This window comes from Pristiophorus japonicus, chromosome 14 (genome assembly GCF_044704955.1).
Source record: "Pristiophorus japonicus isolate sPriJap1 chromosome 14, sPriJap1.hap1, whole genome shotgun sequence".
NCBI classification, from domain to species: domain Eukaryota; kingdom Metazoa; phylum Chordata; class Chondrichthyes; family Pristiophoridae; genus Pristiophorus; species Pristiophorus japonicus.
In genome coordinates, this window is record NC_091990.1 from 103,939,322 (window position 1) to 103,963,457 (window position 24,136).

A 24,136-nucleotide genomic window follows, 5' to 3' on the forward strand; every position below is an offset into this window, starting at 1 on the left:
GAGGTCAGATACTTGGGCAGCGAGAGGTCAGATACTTGGGCAGGAGGAGGTCAGACACTTGGGTAGGGGGAAGTCAGACACTTGGTCAGAGGAGGAGAGACACTTGGGCAGGGAGAGGTCAGACACTTGGGCAGCGAGAGGTCAGACACTTGGGCAGGCGGAGGTCAGACACTTGGTAAGGGGGAGGTCAGGCTCTTGGGCAGGGAGAGGTCAGTCACTTGGGCAGGGGGAGGTCAGACACTTGGGCCGGACGAGGTCAGACTCTTGGGCAGGTGGAGGTCAGACTCTTGGGCAGGGGGAGGTCTGACTCTTGGGCAGGGGGAGGTCAGACTCTTGGGCAGGGGGAGGTCTGACTCTTGGGCAGGGGGAGGTCAGGCACTTGGGCAGGGAGAGGTCAGGCAGTTGGGCAGGGGGAGGTCAGACACTTGGGCAGGGGCCGGTCAGACACTTGGGCAGGGGGACGTCAGGCTCTTCGGCAGGGTGAGGTCAGTCACTTGGGCAGGGAAAGGTCAGGCACTTGGGCAGGGGGAGGGCAGATACTTGGGCAGGGGGCGGTCAGACACTTGGTAAGGGGTTGGTCAGACTCTTGGGCAGGGAGAGGTCAGTCACTTGGGCAGGGGGAGGTCAGACACTTGGGCAGGACGAGGTCAGACACTTGGGCAGTGAGAGGTCAGTCACTTGGGCAGGGGAGGTCAGACTCTTGGGCAGGTGGAGGTCAGACTCTTGGGCAGGGGGAGGTCTGACTCTTGGGCAGGGGGAGGTCAGGCACTTGGGCAGGGAGAGGTCAGGCAGTTGGGCAGGGGGAGGTCAGACACTTGGGCAGGGGCCGGTCAGACACTTGGGCAGGGGGAGGTCAGACACTTGGGCAGGGGGAGGTCAGACTCTTGGGCAGGGGAGGTCAGACTCTTGGGCAGGTGGAGGTCAGACTCTTGGGCAGGGGGAGGTCTGACTCTTGGGCAGGGGGAGGTCAGGCACTTGGGCAGGGAGAGGTCAGGCAGTTGGGCAGGGGGAGGTCAGACACTTGGGCAGGGGCCGGTCAGACACTTGGGCTGGGGGACGTCAGGCTCTTCGGCAGGGGGAGGTCAATCACTTGGGCAGGGAAAGGTCAGGCACTTGGGCAGGGGGAGGGCAGACACTTGGGCAGGGGGAGGTCAGACACTTGGTAAGGGGTTGGTCAGACTCTTCGGCAGGGAGAGGTCAGTCACTTGGGCAGGGGGAGGTCAGACACTTGGGCAGGACGAGGTCAGACACTTGGGCAGGGAGAGGTCAGTCACTTGGGCATGGGGTGGTCAGACACTTGGGCAGGGGGAGGTCAGACACTTGGGCAGGGGGAGGTCAGACTCTTGGGCAGGGGAGGTCAGACTCTTGGGCAGGTGGAGGTCAGACTCTTGGGCAGGGGGAGGTCTGACTCTTGGGCAGGGGGAGGTCAGGCTCTTCGGCAGGGGGAGGTCAATCACTTGGGCAGGGAAAGGTCAGGCACTTGGGCAGGGGGAGGGCAAACACTTGGGCAGGGGGAGGTCAGACACTTGGTAAGGGGTTGGTCAGACTCTTCGGCAGGGAGAGGTCAGTCACTTGGGCAGGGGGAGGTCAGACACTTGGGCAGGACGAGGTCAGACACTTGGGCAGGGAGAGGTCAGTCACTTGGGCAGGGGGAGGTCAGACACTTGGGCAGGGAGAGGTCAGACACTTGGGCAGCGGGAGGTCAGACACTTGGGCAGGAGGAGGTCAGACACTTGGGTAGGGGGAGGTCAGACACTTGGACAGAGGAGGACAGACACTTGGGCAGGGAGAGGTCAGACACTTGGGCAGGGGGAGGTCAGACACTTGGGCAGGACGAGGACAGACACTTGGGCAGGACGAGGACAGACACTTGGGCAGGGAGAGATCAGTCACTTGGGCAGGGGGTGGTCTGACACTTGGGCAGAGAGAGGTCAGACACTTGGGCAGCGAGAGGTCAGACACTTGGGCAGGAGGAGGTCAGACACTTGGGTAGGGGGAGGTCAGACACTTGGTCGGAGGAGGAGAGACACTTGGGCAGGGAGAGGTCAGACACTTGGGCAGGGGGAGGTCAGTCACTTGGGCAGGGGGAGGTCAGACACTTGGGCAGGTGTAGGTCAAACACTTGGGCAGGGGGAGGTCAGACACTTGGGCAGGGAGAGGTCAGTCACTTGGGCAGAGGGAGGTAAGTCACTTAGGCAGGACGAGGTCAGACACTTGGGCAGGGAGAGATCAGTCGCTTGGGCAGGGGGTGGTCAGACACTTGGGCAGGGACAGGTCAGACACTTGGGCAGCGAGAGGTCAGACACGTGGGCAGGAGGAGATCAGACACTTGGTAAGGGGGAGGTCAGGCTCTTGGGCAGGGTGAGGTCAGTCACTTGGGCAGGGGGAGGTCAGACACTTGGGCAGGACGAGGTCAGACACTTGGGCAGGGAGAGGTCAGCCACTTGGGCATGGGGTGGTCAGACACTTGGGCAGGGGGAGGTCAGACATTTGGGCATGGGGAGGTCAGACTCTTGGGCAGGGGGAGGTCAGACTCTTGGGCAGGTGGAGGTCAGGCACTTGGGCAGGGAGAGGTCAGGCAGTTGGGCAGGGGGAGGTCAGACACTTGGACAGGGGCCGGTCAGACACTTGGGCAGGGGGACGTCAGGCTCTTCGGCAGGGGGAATTCAGACACTTGGGCAGGAGGAGGTCAGACACTTGGGTAGGGGGAGGTCAGACACTTGGACAGAGGATGACAGACACTTGGGCGGGGAGAGGTCTGACACTTGGGCAGGGGGAGGTCAGACACTTGCGCAGGGGGAGGTCAGACACTTGGGCAGGGGGAGGTCAGACACTTGGGCAGGGAGAGGTCAGTCACTTGGGCAGGGGGAGGTCAGACACTTGGGCAGGGGCAGGTCTGACTCTTGGGCATGAGGAGGTCAGGCACTTGGGCAGGGAGAGTTCAGGCAGTTGGGCAGGGGAGGTCAGACACTTGGGCAGGGGCCGGTCAGACACTTGGGCAGGGGGACGTTAGACTCTTCGGCAGGGTGAGGTCAGTCACTTGGGCAGGGAAAGGTCAGGCACTTGGGCAGGGGGAGGTCAGACACTTGGGCAGGGGGAGGTCAGACACTTGGTAAGGGGGAGGTCAGACTCTTGGGCAGGGAGAGGTCAGTCACTTGGGCAGGGGGAGGTCAGACACTTGGGCAGGAGGAGGTCAGACACTTGGGCAGGGCGAGGTCAGTCACTTGGGCAGAGGGAGGTCAGACACTTGGGCAGCGGGAGGTCAGACACTTGGGCATGAGGAGGTCAGACACTTGGGTAGGGGGAGGTCAGACACTTGGACAGAGGAGGACAGACACTTGGGCAGAAGGAGGTCAGACACTTGGGCAGCGGGAGGTCAGATACTTGGGCAGGGAGAGTTCAGACACGTGGGCAGGGGTTAGTCAGACACTTGGGCAGGAGGAGGTCAGGAACCTTTGCAGAGAAATGTCAGACACTTGGGCAGGTTAGGTCAGACACTTGGGCAGGGGGAGGTCAGACAGTTGGGCAGGAGGAGGTCAGACACTTGGGCAGAGAGAGGTCAGTCACTTGGGCAGGAGGAGGTCAGGAATTTTGTCAGCAAGTGGTCAGACACTTGGGCAGAGGGAGGTCAGATACTTGGGAAGGATGAGGTCAGACACTTTGGGAGGGAGAGGTCAGTCACTTGGGCAGGGAGAGGTCAGACACTTGGGCAGTAGTAGGTCAGACACTTGGGCAGGGAGAGGTCAGACACTTGGGCAGGGAATGGTCAGACACTTGGGCAGGATGAGGTCAGACACTTGTGCAGGGCAGGTCAGACACTTGGGCAATGGGAGTTCTGACACTTGGGCTGGGGAGGTCAGGATCTTGGGCAGGGGAAGTCAGACACTTGGGCAGGGGGAGGTCAGACACTTGAGCAGAGGGTGGTCAGACACTTGGGCAGGGGGAGGTCAGACACTTGGGCAGGAGTATGTCAGTCACTTGGGCAGGGGGAGGTCAGACACTTGGGCAGGGGGAGGTCAGGCACTTGGGCAGAGGGAGGTCAGACTCTTGGGCAGCGGGAGGTCAGAATCTTGGGCAGGGGGAGGTCAGAGTCTTGGGCAGGGGGAGGTCCGACACTTGGGCAGAGGGAGGTCAGACACTTTGGCAGGGAGAGGTCAGACACTTTGGCAGGGAGAGGTCAGACACTTGGGCGGGGGGTGGTCAGACACTTGGGCAGGGGGTGGTCAGACACTTGGGCAGGGGGTGGTCAGAGTCTTCGGCAGGGGGAGGTTAGACATTTGGGCAGGGGGTGGTCAGAGTCTTCGGCAGGGGGAGGTTAGACATTTGGGCAGGGAGAGGTCAGGCACTTGGACATGAGGAGGTCAGGCACTTGGGCAGGAGAGGTCAGAAACTTGGGCAGGGAGCGGTCAGTCACTTGGGCAGGGGCAGGTCAGACACTTGGGTAGGGGGATGTCAGACACTTGGGCAGAGGGTGGTCAGACACTTGGGCAGGGGGAGGTCAGACACTTGGGCAGGAGTAGGTCAGTCACTTGGGCAGGGGGAGGTCAGACACTTGGGCAGGGGGAGGTCAGGCACTTGGGCAGAGTGAGTTCAGACTCTTGGGCAGCGGGAGGTCAGACTCTTGGGCAGGGGGAGGTCAGACTCTTGGGCAGGGGGAGGTCCGACACTTGGGCACTGGTGGTCAGACACTTGGGCAGAGGGAAGTCGGACTCTTGGGCAGGGGGAGGTCCAGCACTTGGGCAGGGAGAGGTCAGACACTTGGGCAGGGGAAGGTCAGACACTTGGGCAGGGGGAGGTCAGACTCTTGGGCAGGGGGAGGTCAGACTCTTGGGCAGGGGGAGGTCAGACACTTGGGCAGGAGGAGGTCAGACACTTGGGCAGGGGGAGGTCAGACACTTGGGCAGGAGGAGGTCAGACACTTGGGCAGGGGGTGGTCAGACACTTGGGCATGAGGAGGTCAGACACTTGGGCAGGGGGAGGTCAGAGACTTGGGCATTGGCAGGTCAGACACTTGGGCATTGGCAGGTCAGACACTAGGGCAGGGTGAGGTCAGACTCTTGGGCAGGAGGAGGTCAGACATTTGGGCATGAGGAGGTCAGGCACTTGGGCAGGGAGAGGTCAGACACTTGGGCAGGGGGAGGTCAGGCACTTGGGCAGGGAGAGGTCAGTCACTTGGGCAGGGGCAGGTCAGACACTTGGACAGGAGGAGGTCAGACACTTGGGCAGGGAGAGGTCAGTCACTTGGGCAGGGGGAGGTTTTTGCACGGGTAGGTCAGACACTTGGGCAGGAGGAGGTCAGATACTTGGGCAGTATGTGGTCTGACACTTGGGCAGAGGGTGGTCAGACACTTGGACAGGAGGAGGTCAGACACTTAGGCAGGACGAGGTCAGACACTTGGGCAGGAGGAGGTCAGACACTTGGGCAGAGGGAGGTCAGACACTTTGGTAGGGAGAGGTCAGACACTTTGGCAGGGAGAGGTCAGACACTTGGGCGGGGGTTGGTCAGACACTTGGGCAGGGGGTGGTCAGAGTCTTCGGCAGGGGGAGGTTAGACATTTGGGCAGGAGCAGGTCAGACACTTGGGCAGGGGGAGGTCACACTCCTGGGCAGGAGGAGGTCAGACACTTGGGCAAGGGGAGGTCAGGCACTTGGGCAGGGAGAGGTCAGGCACTTGGGTAGGGGTAGTTCAGACACTTGGGCAGGGTTATGCCAGACACTTGGGCAGGGGTAGGTCAGACACTTGGGCAGGGGGAGGTCAGAATCTTGGGCAGGGGCGGTCAGGACCTTGGGCAGGGGGAGGTCAGACACTAGGGCAGGGAGAGGTCAGGAACCTGGGCAGGGTGCGGTCAGGAACTTGGGCAGGGGGCGGTCAGACACTTGGGCAGGAGGAGGTCAGACACTTGGACAGGACGAGGTCAGACACTTGGGCAGGGAGAGGTCAGTCACTTTGGCAGGGGCAGGTCAGACACTTGGGCAGGGGGTGGTCAGACACTTGGGCAGGGGAGGTCAGACTCTTGGGCAGGGGGAGGTCAGACTCTTGGGCAGGGGGAGGTCAGACTCTTGGGCAGGGGGAGGTCAGACGCTTGGGCAGGGGGAGGTCAGGCAGTTGGGCAGGGGGAGGTCAGACACTTGGACAGGGGCCGGTCAGACACTTGGGCAGGCAGAGGTCAGGCACTTGGGCAAGGGGAGGTCAGACACTTGGGCAGGGGGAGGTCAGACACTTGGGCAGGGGGAGGTCAGACTCTTGGGCAGTGAGAGGTCAGTCACTTGGGCAGGGGGAGGTCAGACACTTGGGCAGGAGGAGGTCAGACACTTGGGCAGGGAGAGGTCAGTCACTTGGGCAGGGGGAGGTCAGACACTTGGGCAGGGGGAGGTCAGACACTTGGGTAGGGGGAGGTCAGACACTTGGGCAGGGGGAGGTCAGACACTTGGGCAGGAGGAGGTCAGGCAGTTGGGCAGGGGGTGATCTGACATTTTGTCAGGGGGAGGTCAGACACTTGGGCAGGAGGAGGTCAGGCACTTGGGCAGGGGGTGGTCTAACACTTGGGCAGGGGAAGCTCAGACACTTGGGCAGGGAGAGGTCAGTCACTTGGGCAGGGGGAGGTCAGACACTTGGGCAGGGGGAGGTCAGACACTTGGGCAGGGGGAGGTCAGACACTTGGGCAGGGGGAGGTCAGACACTTTGGCAGCGGGAGGTTAGAGACTTGGGCAGGGAGAGGTCAGTCACTTGGGCAGGGGGAGGTCAGACACTTGGGCAGGGGCAGGTCAGACACTTGGGCAGTGGGTGGTCAGACACTTGGGCAGGGGGAAGTCAGACTCTTGGGCAGGGGGAGGTCAGACTCTTGGGCAGGGGGAGTTCAGACTCTTGGACAGGGGGAGGTCTGACTCTTGGGCATGAGGAGGTCAGGCACTTGGGCAGGGAGAGGTCAGGCAGTTGGGCAGGGGAAGGTCAGACACTTGGGCAGGGGCCGGTCAGACACTTGGGCAGGGGGAGGTCAGACACTTGGGCAGGGCGAGGTCAGACACTTGGGCAGGGAGAGGTCAGTCACTTGGGCAGGGGGACGTCAGGCTCTTCTGCAGGGGGAGGTCAGTCACTTGGGCAGGGAAAGGTCAGACATTTAGGCAGGAGGAAGTCAGACACTTGGTAAGGGGGAGGTCAGGCTCTTGGGCAGGGCGAGGTCAGTCACTTGGGCAGGGGGAGGTCAGACACTTGGGCAGGACGAGGTCAGACACTTGGGCAGGGAGAGGTCAGTCACTTGGGCATGGGGTGGTCAGACACTTGGGCAGAAGGAGGTCAGACACTTGGGCAGGGGCAGGTCAGACATTTGGGCAGAAGGAGGTCAGACACTTGGGCAGGGAGAGGTCAGACACATGGGCAGGGGGAGGTCAGTCACTTGCGCAGGAGGAGGTCAGACACTTGGGCAGGGGCCGGTCAGACACTTGGGCAGGGGGAGGTCAGACTCTTGGACAGGGGGAGGTCTGACTCTTGGGCATGAGGAGGTCAGGCACTTGGGCAGGGAGAGGTCAGGCAGTTGGGCAGGGGAAGGTCAGACACTTGGGCAGGGGCCGGTCAGACACTTGGGTAGGGGGAAGTCAGACTCTTGGGCAGGGGGAGGTCAGACTCTTGGGCAGGGGGAGTTCAGCCTCTTGGACAGGGGGAGGTCTGACTCTTGGGCATGAGGAGGTCAGGCACTTGGGCAGGGAGAGGCCAGGCAGTTGGGCAGGGGAAGGTCAGACACTTGGGCAGGGGCCGGTCAGACACTTGGGCAGGGGGAGGTCAGACACTTGGGCAGGGCGAGGTCAGACACTTGGGCAGGGAGAGGTCAGTCACTTGGGCAGGGGGAGGTCAGACACTTGGGCAGGGAGAGGTCAGTCACTTGGGCATGGGGTGGTCAGACACTTGGGCAGAAGGAGGTCAGACACTTGGGCAGGGGCAGGTCAGACATTTGGGCAGAAGGAGGTCAGACACTTGGGCAGGGAGAGGTCAGACACTTGGGCAGGGGGAGGTCAGTCACTTGCGCAGGAGGAGGTCAGACACTTGGGCAGGGGCCGGTCAGACACTTGGGCAGGGGGAGGTCAGTCACTTGGGCAGGGGGAGGTCAGACATTTGGGCAGAAGGAGGTCAGACACTTGGGCAGAGGCAGGTCAGACATTTGGGCAGAAGGAGGTCAGACACTTGGGCAGGGGGAGGTCAGTCACTTGCGTAGGAAAGGTCAGAAACCTGGGCAGGGAGAGGTCAGTCACTTGGGCAGGGGCAGGTCAGTCATTTGGGCAGGGGCAGGTCAGGCACTTGGGCAGGGGCAGGTCCGACACTTGGTCAGGGGGTGGTCAGTCACTTGGGCAGGGGGTGGTCAGACACTTGGGCAGGGGGACGTCGGACTCTTGGGCAGTGGGAGGTCAGACTCTTGGGGAAGGGGAGGTCAGACACGTGGGAATGAGGAGGTCAGACACTTGGGCAGGGGGAGGTCAGACACTTGGTAAGGGGGAGGTCAGACTCTTGGGCAGGGAGAGGTCAGTCACTTGGGCAGGGGGAGGTCAGACACTTGGGCAGGAAGAGGTCAGACACTTGGGCAGGGAGAGGTCAGTCACTTGGGCATGGGTTGGTCAGACACTTGGGCAGAAGGAGGTCAGACGCTTGGGCAGGAAGAGGTCAGACACTTGGGCAGGGGGAGGTCAGACACTTGGGCAGGGGGACGTCAGGCTCTTCGGCAGGTGGTGGTCAGTCACTTGGGCAGGGAAAGGTCAGGCACTTGGGCAGGGTGAGGTCAGACACTTGGGCAGGGGGAGGTCAGACACTTGGTAAGGGGGAGGTCAGACTCTTGGGCAGGGAGAGGTCAGTCACTTGGGCAGGGTGAGGTTAGACACTTGGGCAGGACGAGGTCAGACACTTGGGCAGGGAGAGATCAGTCACTTGGGCAGGGGGTGGTCAGACACTTGGGCAGGGAGAGGTCAGATACTTGGGCAGCGAGAGGTCAGATACTTGGGCAGGAGGAGGTCAGACACTTGGGTAGGGGGAAGTCAGACACTTGGTCAGAGGAGGAGAGACACTTGGGCAGGGAGAGGTCAGACACTTGGGCAGGGGGACGTCAGGCTCTTCGGCAGGGGGAGGTCAGTCACTTGGGCAGGGAAAGGTCAGGCACTTGGGCAGGGGGAGGGCAGATACTTGGGCAGGGGGAGGTCAGACACTTGGTAAGGGGTTGGTCAGACTCTTGGGCAGGGAGAGGTCAGTCACTTGGGCAGGGGGAGGTCAGACACTTGGGCAGGACGAGGTCAGACACTTGGGCAGTGAGAGGTCAGTCACTTGGGCAGGGGAGGTCAGACTCTTGGGCAGGTGGAGGTCAGACTCTTGGGCAGGGGGAGGTCTGACTCTTGGGCAGGGGGAGGTCAGGCACTTGGGCAGGGAGAGGTCAGGCAGTTGGGCAGGGGGAGGTCAGACACTTGGGCAGGGGGACGTCGGACTCTTGGGCAGTGGGAGGTCAGACTCTTGGGGAAGGGGAGGTCAGACACGTGGGAATGAGGAGGTCAGACACTTGGGCAGGGGGAGGTCAGACACTTGGTAAGGGGGAGGTCAGACTCTTGGGCAGGGAGAGGTCAGTCACTTGGGCAGGGGGAGATCAGACACTTGGGCAGGAAGAGGTCAGACACTTGGGCAGGGAGAGGTCAGTCACTTGGGCATGGGTTGGTCAGACACTTGGGCAGAAGGAGGTCAGACGCTTGGGCAGGGAGAGGTCAGTCACTTGGGCAGGGTGAGGTCAGACACTTGGGCAGGACGAGGTGAGACACTTGGGCAGGGAGAGATCAGTCACTTGGGCAGGGGGTGGTCAGACACTTGGGCAGGGAGAGGTCAGATACTTGGGCAGCGAGAGGTCAGATACTTGGGCAGGAGGAGGTCAGACACTTGGGTAGGGGGAAGTCAGACACTTGGTCAGAGGAGGAGAGACACTTGGGCAGGGAGAGGTCAGACACTTGGGCAGCGAGAGGTCAGACACTTGGGCAGGCGGAGGTCAGACACTTGGTAAGGGGGAGGTCAGGCTCTTGGGCAGGGAGAGGTAAGTCACTTGGGCAGGGGGAGGTCAGACACTTGGGCCGGACGAGGTCAGACACTTGGGCAGTGAGAGGTCAGTCACTTGGGCAGGGGAGGTCAGACTCTTGGGCAGGTGGAGGTCAGACTCTTGGGCAGGGGGAGGTCTGACTCTTGGGCAGGGGGAGGTCAGGCACTTGGGCAGGGAGAGGTCAGGCAGTTGGGCAGGGGGAGGTCAGACACTTGGTAAGGGGTTGGTCAGACTCTTGGGCAGGGAGAGGTCAGTCACTTGGGCAGGGGGAGGTCAGACACTTGGGCAGGACGAGGTCAGACACTTGGGCAGTGAGAGGTCAGTCACTTGGGCAGGGGAGGTCAGACTCTTGGGCAGGTGGAGGTCAGACTCTTGGGCAGGGGGAGGTCTGACTCTTGGGCAGGGGGAGGTCAGGCACTTGGGCAGGGAGAGGTCAGGCAGTTGGGCAGGGGGAGGTCAGACACTTGGGCAGGGGCCGGTCAGACACTTGGGCAGGGGGACGTCAGGCTCTTCGGCAGGGGGAGGTCAGTCACTTGGGCAGGGAAAGGTCAGGCACTTGGGCAGGGGGAGGGCAGATACTTGGGCAGGGGGAGGTCAGACACTTGGTAAGGGGTTGGTCAGACTCTTGGGCAGGGAGAGGTCAGTCACTTGGGCAGGGGGAGGTCAGACACTTGGGCAGGACGAGGTCAGACACTTGGGCAGGGAGAGGTCAGTCACTTGGGCAGGGGGAGGTCAGACACTTGGGCAGGGAGAGGTCAGACACTTGGGCAGGAGGAGGTCAGACACTTGGGTAGGGGGAGGTCATACACTTGGTCAGAGGAGGAGAGACACTTGATCAGGGAGAGGTCAGATACTTGGGCAGCGAGAGGTCAGACACTTGGGCAGGCGGAGGTCAGACACTTGGTAAGGGGGAGGTCAGGCTCTTGGGCAGGGAGAGGTCAGTCACTTGGGCAGGGGGAGGTCAGACACTTGGGCAGGACGAGGTCAGACACTTGGGCTGTGAGAGGTCAGTCACTTGGGCATGGGGTGGTCAGACACTTGGGCAGGGGGAGGTCAGACACTTGGGCAGGGGGAGGTCAGACTCTTGGGCAGGGGAGGTCAGACTCTTGGGCAGGTGGAGGTCAGACTCTTGGGCAGGGGGAGGTCTGACTCTTGGGCAGGGGGAGGTCAGGCACTTGGGCAGGGAGAGGTCAGGCAGTTGGGCAGGGGGAGGTCAGACACTTGGGCAGGGGCCGGTCAGACACTTGGGCTGGGGGACGTCAGGCTCTTCGGCAGGGGGAGGTCAATCACTTCGGCAGGGAAAGGTCAGGCACTTGGGCAGGGGGAGGGCAGACACTTGGGCAGGGGGAGGTCAGACACTTGGTAAGGGGTTGGTCAGACTCTTCGGCAGGGAGAGGTCAGTCACTTGGGCAGGGGGAGGTCAGACACTTGGGCAGGACGAGGTCAGACACTTGGGCAGGGAGAGGTCAGTCACTTGGGCAGGGGGAGGTCAGACACTTGGGCAGGGAGAGGTCAGTCACTTGGGCAGGGGGTGGTCTGACACTTGGGCAGAGAGAGGTCAGACACTTGGGCAGCGAGAGGTCAGACACTTGGGCAGGAGGAGGTCAGACACTTGGGTAGGGGGAGGTCAGACACTTGGTTGGAGGAGGAGAGACACTTGGGCAGGGAGAGGTCAGACACTTGGGCAGGGGGAGGTCAGTCACTTGGGCAGGGGGAGGTCAGACACTTGGGCAGGTGTAGGTCAGACACTTGGGCAGGGGGAGGTCAGACACTTGGGCAGGGAGAGGTCAGTCACTTGGGCAGAGGGAGGTAAGTCACTTAGGCAGGACGAGGTCAGACACTTGGGCAGGGAGAGATCAGTCGCTTGGGCAGGGGGTGGTCAGACACTTGGGCAGGGACAGGTCAGACACTTGGGCAGCGAGAGGTCAGACACGTGGGCAGGAGGAGATCAGACACTTGGTAAGGGGGAGGTCAGGCTCTTGGGCAGGGTGAGGTCAGTCACTTGGGCAGGGGGAGGTCAGACACTTGGGCAGGACGAGGTCAGACACTTGGGCAGGGAGAGGTCAGCCACTTGGGCATGGGGTGGTCAGACACTTGGGCAGGGGGAGGTCAGACATTTGGGCATGGGGAGGTCAGACTCTTGGGCAGGGGGAGGTCAGACTCTTGGGCAGGTGGAGGTCAGGCACTTGGGCAGGGAGAGGTCAGGCAGTTGGGCAGGGGGAGGTCAGACACTTGGACAGGGGCCGGTCAGACACTTGGGCAGGGGGACGTCAGGCTCTTCGGCAGGGGGAATTCAGACACTTGGGCAGGAGGAGGTCAGACACTTGGGTAGGGGGAGGTCAGACACTTGGACAGAGGATGACAGACACTTGGGCGGGGAGAGGTCTGACAACTTGGGCAGGGGGAGGTCAGACACTTGGGCAGGGGGAGGTCAGACACTTGGGCAGGGGGAGGTCAGACACTTGGGCAGGGAGAGGTCAGTCACTTGGGCAGGGGGAGGTCAGACACTTGGGCAGGGGCAGGTCTGACTCTTGTGCATGAGGAGGTCAGGCACTTGGGCAGGGAGAGTTCAGGCAGTTGGGCAGGGGAGGTCAGACACTTGGGCAGGGGCCGGTCAGACACTTGGGCAGGGGGACGTTAGACTCTTCGGCAGGGTGAGGTCAGTCACTTGGGCAGGGAAAGGTCAGGCACTTGGGCAGGGGGAGGTCAGACACTTGGGCAGGGGGAGGTCAGACACTTGGTAAGGGGGAGGTCAGACACTTGGGCATGAGGAGGTCAGACACTTGGGTAGGGGGAGGTCAGACACTTGGACAGAGGAGGACAGACACTTGGGCAGAAGGAGGTCAGACACTTGGGCAGCGGGAGGTCAGATACTTGGGCAGGGAGAGTTCAGACACGTGGGCAGGGGTTAGTCAGACACTTGGGCAGGAGGAGGTCAGGAACCTTTGCAGAGAAATGTCAGACACTTGGGCAGGTTAGGTCAGACACTTGGGCAGGGGGAGGTCAGACAGTTGGGCAGGAGGAGGTCAGACACTTGGGCAGAGAGAGGTCAGTCACTTGGGCAGGAGGAGGTCAGGAATTTTGTCAGCAAGTGGTCAGACACTTGGGCAGAGGGAGGTCAGATACTTGGGAAGGATGAGGTCAGACACTTTGGGAGGGAGAGGTCAGTCACTTGGGCAGGGAGAGGTCAGACACTTGGGCAGTAGTAGGTCAGACACTTGGGCAGGGAGAGGTCAGACACTTGGGCAGGGAATGGTCAGACACTTGGGCAGGATGAGGTCAGACACTTGTGCAGGGCAGGTCAGACACTTGGGCAATGGGAGTTCTGACACTTGGGCTGGGGAGGTCAGGATCTTGGGCAGGGGAAGTCAGACACTTGGGCAGGGGGAGGTCAGACACTTGAGCAGAGGGTGGTCAGACACTTGGGCAGGGGGAGGTCAGACACTTGGGCAGGAGTAGGTCAGTCACTTGGGCAGGGGGAGGTCAGACACTTGGGCAGGGGGAGGTCAGGCACTTGGGCAGAGGGAGGTCAGACTCTTGGGCAGCGGGAGGTCAGAATCTTGGGCAGGGGGAGGTCAGAGTCTTGGGCAGGGGGAGGTCCGACACTTGGGCAGAGGGAGGTCAGACACTTTGGCAGGGAGAGGTCAGACACTTGGGCGGGGGGTGGTCAGACACTTGGGCAGGGGGTGGTCAGACACTTGGGCAGGGGGTGGTCAGAGTCTTCGGCAGGGGGAGGTTAGACATTTGGGCAGGGGGTGGTCAGAGTCTTCGGCAGGGGGAGGTTAGACATTTGGGCAGGGAGAGGTCAGGCACTTGGACATGAGGAGGTCAGGCACTTGGGCAGGAGAGGTCAGAAACTTGGGCAGGGAGCGGTCAGTCACTTGGGCAGGGGCAGGTCAGACACTTGGGCAGGGGGATGTCAGACACTTGGGCAGAGGGTGGTCAGACACTTGGGCAGGGGGAGGTCAGACACTTGGGCAGGAGTAGGTCAGTCACTTGGGCAGGGGGAGGTCAGACACTTGGGCAGGGGGAGGTCAGGCACTTGGGCAGAGGGAGGTCAGACTCTTGGGCAGCGGGAGGTCAGACTCTTGGGCAGCGGGAGGTCAGACTCTTGGGCAGGGGGAGGTCCGACACTTGGGCACTGGTGGTCAGACACTTGGGCAGAGGGAAGTCGGACTCTTGGGCAGGGGGAGGTCCGGCACTTGGGCATTGGCAGGTCAGACACTTGGGCATTGGCAGGTCAGACACTAGGGCAGGGTGAGGTCAGACTCTTGGGCAGGAGGAGGTCAGACATTTGGGCATGAGGAGGTCAGGCACTTGGGCAGGGAGAGGTCAGACACTTGGGCAGGGGGAGGTCAGACACTTGGGCAGGGAGAGGTCAGTCACTTGGGCAGGGGCAGGTCAGACACTTGGGCAGGAGGAGCTCAGACACTTGGGCAGGGAGAGGTCAGTCACTTGGGCAGGGGGAGGTTTTTGCACGGGTAGGTCAGACACTTGGACAGGAGGAGGTCAGACACTTGGGCAGGGGGAGGTCAGGCACTTGGGCAGAGGGAGGTCAGACTCTTGGGCAGCGGGAGGTCAGACTCTTGGGCAGGGGGAGGTCAGACTCTTGGGCAGGGGGAGGTCCGACACTTGGGCACTGGTGGTCAGACACTTGGGCAGAGGGAAGTCGGACTCTTGGGCAGGGGGAGGTCCGGCACTTGGGCAGGGAGAGGTCAGACACTTGGGCAGGGGCAGGTCAGACACTTGGGCAGGGGGAGGTCAGACTCTTGGGCAGGGGGAGGTCAGACTCTTGGGCAGGGGGAGGTCAGACACTTGGGCAGGAGGAGGTCAGACACTTGGGCAGGGGGAGGTCAGACACTTGGGCAGGAGGAGGTCAGACACTTGGGCAGGGGGTGGTCAGACACTTGGGCATGAGGAGGTCAGACACTTGGGCAGGGGGAGGTCAGAGACTTGGGCATTGGCAGGTCAGACACTTGGGCATTGGCAGGTCAGACACTAGGGCAGGGTGAGGTCAGACTCTTGGGCAGGAGGAGGTCAGACATTTGGGCATGAGGAGGTCAGGCACTTGGGCAGGGAGAGGTCAGACACTTGGGCAGGGGGAGGTCAGACACTTGGGCAGGGAGAGGTCAGTCACTTGGGCAGGGGCAGGTCAGACACTTGGGCAGGAGGAGGTCAGACACTTGGGCAGGGAGAGGTCAGTCACTTGGGCAGGGGGAGGTTTTTGCACGGGTAGGTCAGACACTTGGGCAGGAGGAGGTCAGATACTTGGGCAGTATGTGGTCTGACACTTGGGCAGAGGGTGGTCAGACACTTGGACAGGAGGAGGTCAGACACTTAGGCAGGACGAGGTCAGACACTTGGGCAGGAGGAGGTCAGACACTTGGGCAGAGGGAGGTCAGACACTTTGGCAGGGAGAGGTCAGACACTTTGGCAGGGAGAGGTCAGACACTTGGGCGGGGGTTGGTCAGACACTTGGGCAGGGGGTGGTCAGAGTCTTCGGCAGGGGGAGGTTAGACATTTGGGCAGGAGGAGGTCAGAAACGTGGGCAGGGGGAGGTCAGACACTTGGGCTGGGGGTGGTCGGGCACTTGGGCAGGGGGAGGTCAGACTCTTGGGCAGCGGGAGGTCAGACTCTTGGGCAGCGGGAGGTCAGACTCTTGGGCAGGGTGAGGTCCGACACTTGGGCAGGGGGAGGTCAGGCACTTGGGCAGAGGGAGGTCAGACTCTTGGGCAGGGGGAGGTCAGACTCTTGGGCAGGGGGAGGTCAGACTCTTGGGCAGGGGGATGTCAGACACTTGGGCAGGGGGAGGTCAGACACTTGGGCAGGGGGAGGTCAGACTCTTGGGCAGGGGGTGGTCAGACACTTGGGCAGGGGGTGGTCAGAGTCTTCGGCAGGGGGAGGTTAGACATTTGGGCAGGGAGAGGTCAGGCACTTGGACATGAGGAGGTCAGGCACTTGGGCAGGAGAGGTCAGAAACTTGGGCAGGGAGCGGACAGTCACTTGGGCAGGGGCAGGTCAGACACTTGGGCAGGGGGATGTCAGGCACTTGGGCAGAGGGAGGTCAGACTCTTGGGCAGCGGGAGGTCAGACTCTTGGGCAGGGGAGGTCAGACTCTTGGGCAGGGGGAGGTCCGACACTTGGGCACTGGTGGTCAGACACTTGGGCAGAGGGAAGTCGGACTCTTGGGCAGGGGGAGGTCCGGCACTTGGGCAGTGAGAGGTCAGACACTTGGGCAGGGAAAGGTCAGACACTTGGGCAGGGGGAGGTCAGACTCTTGGGCAGGGGGAGGTCAGACTCTTGGGCAGGGGGATGTCAGACACTTGGGCAGGAGGAGGTCAGACACTTGGGCAGGGGGAGGTCAGACACTTGGGCAGGAAGAGGTAAGACACTTGGGCAGGGGGTGGTCAGACACTTGGGCATGAGGAGGTCAGACACTTGGGCAGGGGTGGTCAGAGACTTGGGCATTGGCAGGTCAGACACTTGGGCATTGGCAGGTCAGACACTAGGGCAGGGTGAGGTCAGACTCTTGGGCAGGAGGAGATCAGACATTTGGGCATGAGGAGGTCAGGCACTTGGGCAGGGAGAGGTCAGACACTTGGGCAGGGGGAGGTCAGACACTTGGGCAGGGAGAGGTCAGTCACTTGGGCAGGGGCAGGTCAGACACTTGGGCAGGAGGAGGTCAGACACTTGGGCAGGGAGAGGTCAGTCACTTGGGCAGGGGGAGGTTTTTGCACGGGTAGGTCAGACACTTGGGCAGGAGGAGGTCAGATACTTGGGCAGTATGTGGTCAGACACTTGGGCAGAGGGTGGTCAGACACTTGGACAGGAGGAGGTCAGACACTTAGGCAGGACGAGGTCAGACACTTGGGCAGGAGGAGGTCAGACACTTGGGCAGAGGGAGGTCAGACACTTTGGCAGGGAGAGGTCAGACACTTTGGCAGGGAGAGGTCAGACACTTGGGCGGGGGGTGGTCAGACACTTGGGCAGGGGGTGGTCAGACACTTGGGCAGGGGGTGGTCAGAGTCTTCGGCAGGGGGAGGTTAGACATTTGGGCAGGGGGTGGTCAGAGTCTTCGGCAGGGGGAGGTTAGACATTTGGGCAGGGAGAGGTCAGGCACTTGGACATGAGGAGGTCAGGCACTTGGGCAGGAGAGGTCAGAAACTTGGGCAGGGAGCGGTCAGTCACTTGGGCAGGGGCAGGTCAGACACTTGGGCAGGGGGATGTCAGACACTTGGGCAGAGGGTGGTCAGACACTTGGGCAGGGGGAGGTCAGACACTTGGGCAGGAGTAGGTCAGTCACTTGGGCAGGGGGAGGTCAGACACTTGGGCAGGGGGAGGTCAGGCACTTGGGCAGAGGGAGGTCAGACTCTTGGGCAGCGGGAGGTCAGACTCTTGGGCAGCGGGAGGTCAGACTCTTGGGCAGGGGGAGGTCCGACACTTGGGCACTGGTGGTCAGACACTTGGGCAGAGGGAAGTCGGACTCTTGGGCAGGGGGAGGTCCGGCACTTGGGCATTGGCAGGTCAGACACTTGGGCATTGGCAGGTCAGACACTAGGGCAGGGTGAGGTCAGACTCTTGGGCAGGAGGAGGTCAGACATTTGGGCATGAGGAGGTCAGGCACTTGGGCAGGGAGAGGTCAGACACTTGGGCAGGGGGAGGTCAGACACTTGGGCAGGGAGAGGTCAGTCACTTGGGCAGGGGCAGGTCAGACACTTGGGCAGGAGGAGCTCAGACACTTGGGCAGGGAGAGGTCAGTCACTTGGGCAGGGGGAGGTTTTTGCACGGGTAGGTCAGACACTTGGACAGGAGGAGGTCAGACACTTGGGCAGGGGGAGGTCAGGCACTTGGGCAGAGGGAGGTCAGACTCTTGGGCAGCGGGAGGTCAGACTCTTGGGCAGGGGGAGGTCAGACTCTTGGGCAGGGGGAGGTCCGACACTTGGGCACTGGTGGTCAGACACTTGGGCAGAGGGAAGTCGGACTCTTGGGCAGGGGGAGGTCCGGCACTTGGGCAGGGAGAGGTCAGACACTTGGGCAGGGGCAGGTCAGACACTTGGGCAGGGGGAGGTCAGACTCTTGGGCAGGGGGAGGTCAGACTCTTGGGCAGGGGGAGGTCAGACACTTGGGCAGGAGGAGGTCAGACACTTGGGCAGGGGGAGGTCAGACACTTGGGCAGGAGGAGGTCAGACACTTGGGCAGGGGGTGGTCAGACACTTGGGCATGAGGAGGTCAGACACTTGGGCAGGGGGAGGTCAGAGACTTGGGCATTGGCAGGTCAGACACTTGGGCATTGGCAGGTCAGACACTAGGGCAGGGTGAGGTCAGACTCTTGGGCAGGAGGAGGTCAGACATTTGGGCATGAGGAGGTCAGGCACTTGGGCAGGGAGAGGTCAGACACTTGGGCAGGGGGAGGTCAGACACTTGGGCAGGGAGAGGTCAGTCACTTGGGCAGGGGCAGGTCAGACACTTGGGCAGGAGGAGGTCAGACACTTGGGCAGGGAGAGGTCAGTCACTTGGGCAGGGGGAGGTTTTTGCACGGGTAGGTCAGACACTTGGGCAGGAGGAGGTCAGATACTTGGGCAGTATGTGGTCTGACACTTGGGCAGAGGGTGGTCAGACACTTGGACAGGAGGAGGTCAGACACTTAGGCAGGACGAGGTCAGACACTTGGGCAGGAGGAGGTCAGACACTTGGGCAGAGGGAGGTCAGACACTTTGGCAGGGAGAGGTCAGACACTTTGGCAGGGAGAGGTCAGACACTTGGGCGGGGGTTGGTCAGACACTTGGGCAGGGGGTGGTCAGAGTCTTCGGCAGGGGGAGGTTAGACATTTGGGCAGGAGGAGGTCAGAAACGTGGGCAGGGGGAGGTCAGACACTTGGGCTGGGGGTGGTCGGGCACTTGGGCAGGGGGAGGTCAGACTCTTGGGCAGCGGGAGGTCAGACTCTTGGGCAGCGGGAGGTCAGACTCTTGGGCAGGGTGAGGTCCGACACTTGGGCAGGGGGAGGTCAGGCACTTGGGCAGAGGGAGGTCAGACTCTTGGGCAGGGGGAGGTCAGACTCTTGGGCAGGGGGAGGTCAGACTCTTGGGCAGGGGGATGTCAGACACTTGGGCAGGGGGAGGTCAGACACTTGGGCAGGGGGAGGTCAGACTCTTGGGCAGGGGGTGGTCAGACACTTGGGCAGGGGGTGGTCAGAGTCTTCGGCAGGGGGAGGTTAGACATTTGGGCAGGGAGAGGTCAGGCACTTGGACATGAGGAGGTCAGGCACTTGGGCAGGAGAGGTCAGAAACTTGGGCAGGGAGCGGACAGTCACTTGGGCAGGGGCAGGTCAGACACTTGGGCAGGGGGATGTCAGGCACTTGGGCAGAGGGAGGTCAGACTCTTGGGCAGCGGGAGGTCAGACTCTTGGGCAGGGGAGGTCAGACTCTTGGGCAGGGGGAGGTCCGACACTTGGGCACTGGTGGTCAGACACTTGGGCAGAGGGAAGTCGGACTCTTGGGCAGGGGGAGGTCCGGCACTTGGGCAGTGAGAGGTCAGACACTTGGGCAGGGAAAGGTCAGACACTTGGGCAGGGGGAGGTCAGACTCTTGGGCAGGGGGAGGTCAGACTCTTGGGCAGGGGGATGTCAGACACTTGGGCAGGAGGAGGTCAGACACTTGGGCAGGGGGAGGTCAGACACTTGGGCAGGAAGAGGTAAGACACTTGGGCAGGGGGTGGTCAGACACTTGGGCATGAGGAGGTCAGACACTTGGGCAGGGGTGGTCAGAGACTTGGGCATTGGCAGGTCAGACACTTGGGCATTGGCAGGTCAGACACTAGGGCAGGGTGAGGTCAGACTCTTGGGCAGGAGGAGATCAGACATTTGGGCATGAGGAGGTCAGGCACTTGGGCAGGGAGAGGTCAGACACTTGGGCAGGGGGAGGTCAGACACTTGGGCAGGGAGAGGTCAGTCACTTGGGCAGGGGCAGGTCAGACACTTGGGCAGGAGGAGGTCAGACACTTGGGCAGGGAGAGGTCAGTCACTTGGGCAGGGGGAGGTTTTTGCACGGGTAGGTCAGACACTTGGGCAGGAGGAGGTCAGATACTTGGGCAGTATGTGGTCAGACACTTGGGCAGAGGGTGGTCAGACACTTGGACAGGAGGAGGTCAGACACTTAGGCAGGACGAGGTCAGACACTTGGGCAGGAGGAGGTCAGACACTTGGGCAGAGGGAGGTCAGACACTTTGGCAGGGAGAGGTCAGACACTTTGGCAGGGAGAGGTCAGACACTTGGGCAGAGGGTGGTCAGACACTTGGACAGGAGGAGGTCAGACACTTAGGCAGGACGAGGTCAGACACTTGGGCAGGAGGAGGTCAGACACTTGGGCAGAGGGAGGTCAGACACTTTGGCAGGGAGAGGTCAGACACTTTGGCAGGGAGAGGTCAGACACTTGGGCGGGGGTTGGTCAGACACTTGGGCAGGGGGTGGTCAGACTCTTGGGCAGCGGGAGGTCAGACTCTTGGGCAGGGTGAGGTCCGACACTTGGGCAGGGGGAGGTCAGGCACTTGGGGAGAGGGAGGTCAGACTCTTGGGCAGGGGGAGGTCAGACTCTTGGGCAGGGGGAGGTCCGACACTTGGGCAGGGGAAGGTCAGACTCTTGGGCATGGGGAGCTCAGACTCTTGGGCAGGAGGAGGTCAGACACTTGGGCAGGTGGTGGTCAGACACTTGGGCAGGGGGAGGTCAGACACTTGGGCAGGGGGAGGTCAGAGACTTGGGCATTGGCAGGTCAGACACTTGGGCATTGGCAGGTCAGACACTAGGGCAGGGTGATGTCAGACTCTTGGGCAGGGGGAGGTCAGACATTTGGGCATGAGGAGGTCAGGCACTTGGGCAGGGAGAGATCAGACACTTTGGCAGGGGGAGGTCAGACTCTTGGGCAGGGGGATGTCAGACAATTGGGCAGGGGCAGGTCAGACACTTGGGCAGGGTCAGTTCAGACACTTGGGCAGTGGGAGGTCAGACACTTGGGCAGGGGCAGGTCAGACACTTGGGCAGGGGGAGGTCAGACACTTGGGCAGGGGGAGGTCAGACTCTTGGGCAGGGGTGGTCAGACACTTGGGCAGGAGGAGGTCAGGCACGTCGGCAGGGGGAGGTCAGACACTTGGGCAGGGGGAGGTCAGACACTTGGGCAGGGAGAGGTCAGACACTTGGGCAGGGGGAGGTCAGACACTTGGGCAGGGGGTGGTCAGACACTTGGGCAGCGGGAGGTCAGACTCTTGGGCAGGGGGAGGTCAGACACTTGGGCAGGGGGATGTCAGACTCTTGGGCAGGGGGAGGTCCGACACTTGGGCACTGGTGGTCAGACACTTGGGCAGAGGGAAGTCGGACTCTTGGGCAGGGGGAGGTCCGGCACTTGGGCAGGGAGAGGTCAGACACTTGGGCAGGGGAAGGTCAGACACTTGGGCAGGGATGTTAATTCCTGGATTCTTTTACTTCAATCTGGTTCAGTAAAATTACTGAGTCGAATACCTCTTGTGCTTTGAACAAAGCAGTCTTTATTACCGGCCAGTAAGACCTATCAGACAGAAGATATACTCTCTGAATAGAGCGTACACACTCCCTACGGATAGGTGAAGTTACATCGTAAAGCGTTAACAGTTATACAGTTTTGAAATCAGATAACAAAATACAAATGGATTGACAGTCTAACTCAGCCACTCATTGGTCAATCTATATGAGATGTTCTTCTTGAAAGCTCAAGTATTGTCTCTAAATGTTTCAATCTAATGGTGTGACTATTTACTGAGACCTTGCAATTCTGCAGATGTATTTCATGTTACAATTATATATTATTGGCAGGATTAGTGACTTGAAACCTTGAGACAGACTGTTAGCTATGCTGATGTTGCACTATTTGCAATCTGACATTCTCCCAGCTATTCTTCCATGGCTTATACATCTTCATATATCCCGTTTACTTTACTGTCCTTAATTCCATATATTCCGTTCAGATATCCACATCCCCCCTTTTATCATTCTATGATAACATTTAGGATCATTCTATGAGTATTGCATTGTTGAGTAGTTCTCTAGTTTGTTGGATCATAACCCGGGAACCCTTGACCACAAGAGGGTCTGCTAACCTTGTCATTGCTTTACAGCAGAGGTTAAGGCAATCAACAATCAAACAGCAGGTAATTATTATGAGGAGAACAATTGCCCCATGTATTAGATAGGATCTCCAAGATCCACCCAGAAACCAATCAAACCTGCTAAGTTCTTTTGCTGGTGTGGATAACTTTTTCACCTCCCTCCTTATGTGATCGGCAAGGTGGGTTATGTTTCCTGAACTATCAGGAATGTAAGTGCAACATTCAGATCCTATCAGGGCACACGTTCCCCCTTTCTCAGCTAACAGGTAATCGAGGGCCATTCGATTTTGTAATGCTACGGTCCTTATCGCTACCATTTCAGCTGTGATGCCCTCCAGAGCCTCAGCAGTGCGGTTAGCTACCTGTTCCAATATCGTTTCTTTGAATCCATCTAACAGTCTCAGTTAGGATCAGGGGAACGGTGCGCAAAGGAATTCCCCCTTTAGAATGTATAGGGATATGTGAACACACCCAGCATCTAGTGAAGTGCCCTTTTTCCGCATAAACGTAAGACATATACAAAAAGGTGTTTACATGGAGCTCTCGCCTTTGTCTTCCTTCCCGCGCACCAAAACTGTCATATATCAACACTATTATGCAGACAGTAGCATACAGACACAGTCTCATCTTATAAATAGTCCAATTATTTAGCTGATAAAAAGAGTTCTGTTTTCACGTTTCCCTTCAGGTTTCCGTCAGTGTATTTGGCTGTTTGACAGGTAAGAGTTCAAACTGATCCTCCTTCAACTGCCTTGTTCAGCTATAGGGAGGAGGAGATCTGGAACAGAAACAGGAATTAGACTAACCAGCAAAATTTGTTTAAATGGTGATGAGCTTGCAGTGGTGCAGGTGAACCCAGGCACTTTTCCCCTCAACCTTGGCTGCAGTGGGGGTAGTGAGTGACACCTAAAAAGGCCCCTCCCATTGTGGCTCTAATCCCTTCCGAATCCATATTTCCCTGGTGCCACGAGGGACAATTCGGGTAAAACTGGGAGGTCGAGGTGAGCATCTTGAACCTGGTTGTGAACTAGTCGCAGAGCCTGAGTCAGAGAAAGAACATAGGTGGTCATCAGTCTAGCTGAGATCTCATATCTAGGAACAATTTCCCTCATTAACACCTTAACAACAGTCTGAGTCTTATCGTCCAGGTTAGGGTAGGCTTCAATCCATCTGCTAAACACATCTACTATTACTAACACATATCTGTAACACTGAACTTTTTGCAACTCAATGTAGTTCAACTGAAATGTCTCAAAGGGACCTTCGGGTAGGGGCGTTTTACCCCAATCACAGGGAACTCCCTTCCCTGGAATATGTTGCTGGCCAATCAGGCAATGACTACTGATGTTCTGGGTGAGCGCCTGGAGTCTAGGGTGCCACCAAGTAGCCAAAAGCGTATCACTTGTTGCCCTTGCTCCACAATGAGTAGCAAAATGCAGACATTCTGTAACCCATGAGGCCAACTCGTCAGACATGCAAGTCTGTTCCGCGGGAGTGGTCCAGAGTTTAGAAACATTGTCATAAGTACATGCATAATATTTCCACAACAGTTTATCTTTTTCAGGAGCGTCCTCCTGTGCTTTTATAACATCTCGGATGGTTGGCATTGGTTTTTTTTTTTCGAGGCTAACTTATCCTTCGCAGGATTTTTAGTCTGACTCATAATTTTGGGCACTACCATCTGTTGGTCACGAGAGGCCTGTTTGGCCTCTTGGTACAATGGCAATGCGTTTGGGGAACATGAGGGCTTGCAACAAATCAGATACTAGCTGTTTATGAGATATCTCATTCCCCTGTGAGGTTAGGAATCCCCTATTTTTCCATAATTGTCCGAAATCATGCGCCACCCCAAAGGCATACCTAGAGTCGGTATAGATATTGACTTTGAGATCGTTGGCCAAGATACAGGCTTGGGTGAGGGCGAATAGTTCAGCTTGTTGAGCAGAATAGGCGG